The 5,395-nt window shown below is 34.6% G+C and overlaps 1 pseudogene; it reads right to left on the reverse strand.

The window, feature by feature from the left end:
* Positions 1 to 3,054: 3,054 nt before the first annotated feature.
* On the reverse strand, positions 3,055 to 4,900 carry LOC149225312 (switch 2 pseudogene; annotated as a pseudogene).
* Positions 4,901 to 5,395: the final 495 nt, after the last annotated feature.

The following is a 5,395-nucleotide window of genomic DNA, read 5'->3' on the forward strand; positions in this document are numbered from 1 at the left end:
AGGTTAACATAAGAGATAGTTCTGTTCTTCTGGTACAACTAGTTCTTTTCTTGCTCAATTCTAGTATTTAGACTTGCAGCTCTTTTACAACACACCTCTGTTCATCATCAATCAATAAATCAGCCATCATCATCTCTTTTCTCATAGGTTTCACAAGTCATTCACAGTCCTTCACGAATCTGCCCTAATTTTTGCATTCTTCTCATAAGCTTTCCCATTGTCTCTTGAACAAATCCAACCATCATCTTCTTCCCTAATCATACTTGACAATTTCAGACACCTTAACACACCCCTCTAGTATTTAGCTACCCTTTCTCACCATCTTTCCACCTTTAAACCTTCTAAAACAACTCTCGACATCCTCCTGTAGATTCTCCTGTAGATCCCCTGCAACCTCCTGTAGAATTTCATGAAAGTGACTTTTTGAAGTCCAATTGCAAAGGAAGTCTCTAGAAGGTTACCCGAGGCTTCTTAGGACTCCCCCACACCTTCCTACACCTTTGCAATCTCCAAGGTGGCCTTCCATCGCCACCAAATCTCCGCCACAACCACAAATAGATAAATTACAAGCATAACAATTTCACATAAAACACTCAAAAAACCAAAAAGATGTTTTTTTCTCATTTCCTTCCAGAAGTAGCTTGAATATATGTAATTTACTTTCTCAGTAGTCAATGGCACTCATTTCATCAGTTTTCATCTCTTTTTCTGCAAAAGTAGGGTTAGTTGGAAGAATTAGGGTTTGCTTTACACTCCAGTCTTCTTTCTCTTTCTGCAAGTAGAATATCCCTTTAGAGTTAGCTTTCTTTCATCACAGCTAGAATCTTCTTATGAGAATTCATAGAAGTTGGCTTAAGCTCCTAGTGATCTTGCGCCAGCTGACCAAGTGACAGCCTGCAGTAAGAGCTAGTACTTGTGCATACAACATCGTCGCTTCCAAGTTTGTTACGAACTACCGGGTTGATAAAAGTAAAGTAGGAAGCCCAAGGAGTTGCAGCATTGTTGCTGCAATACTGGTGCTCACCAGAAACCATTACAATAATTGCAAGCCCTAGAAGATGGTCAAAATCTAGAGAAAAACGTAAATGAAATGGATCAAATGTTACAACCATCTTCACGTTCAATGTCTAAATGCAAAGTATGCTCTTTTTTTTTTTAAATTGTTATCATATATTTACATTTAATTCACTTTGAGTAAAATACTTATTTCTATTTATAATATTGTGTTTAGAATAAAGAATATGCATCTCCCAAAACCCCTTGGCACATAATTGATGGTGGATAGGATGGTTACCAAAAATCACACAGTCTTCAACCATTATGACATTCACCTAGACTTCAAGGATACATAAGAGAGGTAAGTCGCCTACACCCTAGCTCATAATAATATTGACATGATTCATTATAATTTAGAACTACATAGCTTCTAAATGCATTGTGTTTTCCCTTGCCATGCATGGTTCCTATATTTTCATTATATCGATATCAATTTTGATATTTATTGACAATGTTGTAACTTTGCAATAAGAGAACAGGTGAAGGATTCTACTATGAATAAAAGGATTGAAATCACAACATAGGACTTGGAAGCACGCAGGTTCAAGTCTAGCAAACAATACATAGAGTGTATATTTGCTTAACTAGTATTGCTTTAACTAAATCCACTAGGTTTGCTACTTTGATATCTAAAACATGCACCAAGTTTACTTATGTGCTAAAATATTATGGCTTTTGTCATTATTTTGTATAAAAAGGGCTACCTACAAAGACATGCAATGATTTAACCCTACAAGGATAATTTCAAAAAATGAACTTTATACTATTATGATTTATGTCTTGAATTTGGCATATAAAATACAAAAAATAATTTTGATTAATGGTAATCACTTTTATTTAAATAAATAAAGTATTCTAGCCTAACCTCTTTTGTACAGGAAGGAGTTTCATTTTCTTTCACACATTCATCCTAAGTAGGATGATGACATATCACTTGGTAAATATTGGAGCTAAGATTATATTGAGAAGGGTGAGGGGTGAATCAATATAATACACTTTTTAACAATTTAAAGAATAATCAAGAAAAACAAATCATCAATCAAGATATATCAAGATTGAACATGAGATGTACGTGGAAATCCATCCGGGATAAAAATCACAAAACTTCTTTTTATTAATTGCATTTGTGAGCACTAACTCTAGTTACATTTTTTTTGTAGGCACCAACTTACATGAGATACCAGTACCCCGTTCTTTGCATACACGAACCTAATGGAGACACCAATCCCCACTAAATTCGTAGGAACCAACATGCAGGAGACATCAATCCCCTATAATCTTGATTTTTATACTTTACTTGTTTCTTTAGATCTCCTCATAAATCTTCTTATTTTTCTTTGATTCAAAAACTCCCTTGACACTTTAGCAATATATTATGGACATTTAGTCCTCAATAATATGATATATACACTTAATTCTCTAATATGATCTCTCTCCTCAACTCTTTCCTTCTAATTTTCCTCTCAACATTCATACATGCTATCACACAGTCACATATACATTTGATTCCACTTTGCTTTGCTGTTAGACAATCCCATTGTCACTGGTTATCACTTGGTATTTTTGCCACAAAATCCTCCTATCACTTGCAACCACTCAACATTGCTATCACATAGTACCACTGTCACTTCCTACCACTCAACATTGTTGTCATATAGTCCCATTATCACTTACTTCCACTCAACACTACTGTCTCATTCAACAAACAACCATGTTGTACTTGCATACACACATCTACAACATTCATCCTCATGCACACACATATGACTTTCTTAGTATTTACATTTTCTGTCACACAATCACATTGTCAATTAGGCTTCACACTCTACTACCACACAATCTTCAAACCTTTGTTGCCCCTCTCACACTTTTCTTGCTGGCACACTCCTTTAGACACATTGTATTTAGTATTTTTGTTTTTGTCTAGGCACCCATGGTTTTAATTCGACCCATGGTATTGAGCATTGAAATATTGATCAAGTTTCCTTTTAGACACTTCTACAGCTGAGCTTGTGTTACCTTCAATATGTCCAACATCCTAACATAATAGCTAAATAACAATATGTTGTCATCTCGTGAAATCCAAGATGCCATTAACTTATTTAAGGCCCACATTTCCCCATAGTGTTGTGCATCACTAAGGCCCATGAAACTCTCATCTTAACTGAATCCACCAATCAATTCAACATCCTTCAAAAAACAAATGCGGCTAGAGCCCCATCCTTCTTTTGCTTTTTCAAATCGTCCTTGTTGTTTGGTTTGATTAGCTCCAAATAATTGTTGACTTGCTGAAGATTTACTAGACAAGCGAGTACAAGGGAAAAGGAGCATGAATCACAACCATCAAGATTATTTTGATGAAGGTAAGACCAAATGATCCCATCTAGAGTTGTTCTGTGGCAACACTCAACTTGATTTAGATGGCTCCCATAACTCCAAGGAATATCCTTTGAGATAAGGCATTGAAAATCTGGGCTATCCAATATTCTTTTCCTAAACATGTCTCTACAATGGGCTCATAACACAAAAAGACAACATTAACTTTCTTTCCCATCATAATATGTCCTATAGTCTCTTCCTTTGTCATTCTCAATAGTGATTTTCACAACACCCATAGCAAATTCTGTTTACACTCCTTTGCAATGCATAAAAGCCTTTCAGGTGCACTTATCCATTGTCCTTGGTTGAGAGGCTCATCATAGAACTCCCAAAAATGTTCATGGGTCCATAAGAATCCATGAATTAAGGAAATTTTGAGGTCTAAAATGGGCTTCCTAAGGAAGATAATAAAATAATAGTTAAAAACAATAGAATAAGAGTGATGATTTTTTAAAGAAAAAAGAAAGAAAGCTATTTTTTTTTGTTTAAATTGTATTTTTAGCTTATCTCCTTATAGGTTTACTGAAATGTCAAGTGTGGACACTCGTTGGATGTAGAATTAAATTCCACTTACAATGAGTACCCACTTTGCATACCTCTGAGTAGACCCACATCGAAAAAAATGAAATTACATGAACACTTTCATGTATTTTCATTTTTTTTTCTTTTCGATATGGGTCTACTCAGAAGTATGTAGAGTGGGTACTCGTTCGATGTGGAATTTAATTACACATCCAATGGGTATCCACACTTAGCATTTGAGTAAACCTATAAGGACAATATCCATAAATACATTAAATAAAAGCACTTTTCTTCTTTTCCCTCCAAAATATTTTCCCTTGGGGATGCCATCATCTTCTTGAATTCTATTAGTTCTCTTAAAGTTAATTTTGTTAGAACATTTCTTGTTTTGAAGCCCATTTTTGACCTCAAAATTACCCTAATGGAGAAACCAAATTAAAAGCATTCAATAAATCCATGCTTTTGTTTTGCATTATTATTCCTTTAAGCCCATAATACTTCTTAGTTTTAATTCCTTGACAAGTATTGTAAAGACTCGATTTTTCATTTTTCAAATGATGAACCTTATAAAAAATCACCATTCCATTGCACCTCACACAAGATTCGACCACGAATATGAAATGTATAAAAAATTGTAACAACTATTTCAACACCACTAATTTCTATTTTCCCTAGAACAAGTTACCTGTTTGCACCATGATAAATAACAACGTCGAATGTTTCCCATTCATGAAACTCATTTTCCCAATTACAAAGAAAATATGTATGACAAATAATCAATATAACTTTTCTATTTTCAATATGCTTCTCATTTGTATTCTCTATAGACCATGTGACAACAAAATCATTAGATTCTGTAACCTTTTGGAGCATAACAAAAAACAAATGAAATTGTTCGAATAGTTTTTCCGAGTCCCCAAGTTGTACATTTTGGTGTAAACATTCATTGGAACTCTACGATGAGTATGAACGTTTTCAAAAAATAGACTATACTCATTGGCATCTAGAAGAGGGTATAAGTTATTAGATGTATTGTCTGCTCACAACTCCTTTGGGACAACAAGGATATTATCTTCAAACAAACTTGACAAACATAAAAGACCACAATTCCTTTGACAACAAGGATAATGCATGATCAAACATTGACCTACATAAAAGACCACAATTCCTTTGACATCAATGACACAACCTATTCGACAATATCCCCCTTTGGCATTAATGGAAACACAATCAGACATAATCTTACTTTGGTTGAGAACACCCCTATATGTTGGCTAAATATTTTACCCCTTATGTCTGTTTACTTCCCCCCCTTTGACATCAATGGCAAAGGGCTACATGGTGACTATTCCCCTTGTGTTGATATTAGTTAATTTTCCTCTCCCGATGGCAACAAAAATCTCCTTGGAAACAAATGTATTGTCTCTAGTACTCCCCT

This window comes from Pinus tabuliformis, chromosome J (genome assembly GCF_031772625.1).
Source record: "Pinus tabuliformis cultivar Carrire ecotype Pingquan chromosome J, CPIR1, whole genome shotgun sequence".
Lineage (NCBI taxonomy): Eukaryota > Viridiplantae > Streptophyta > Pinopsida > Pinales > Pinaceae > Pinus > Pinus tabuliformis.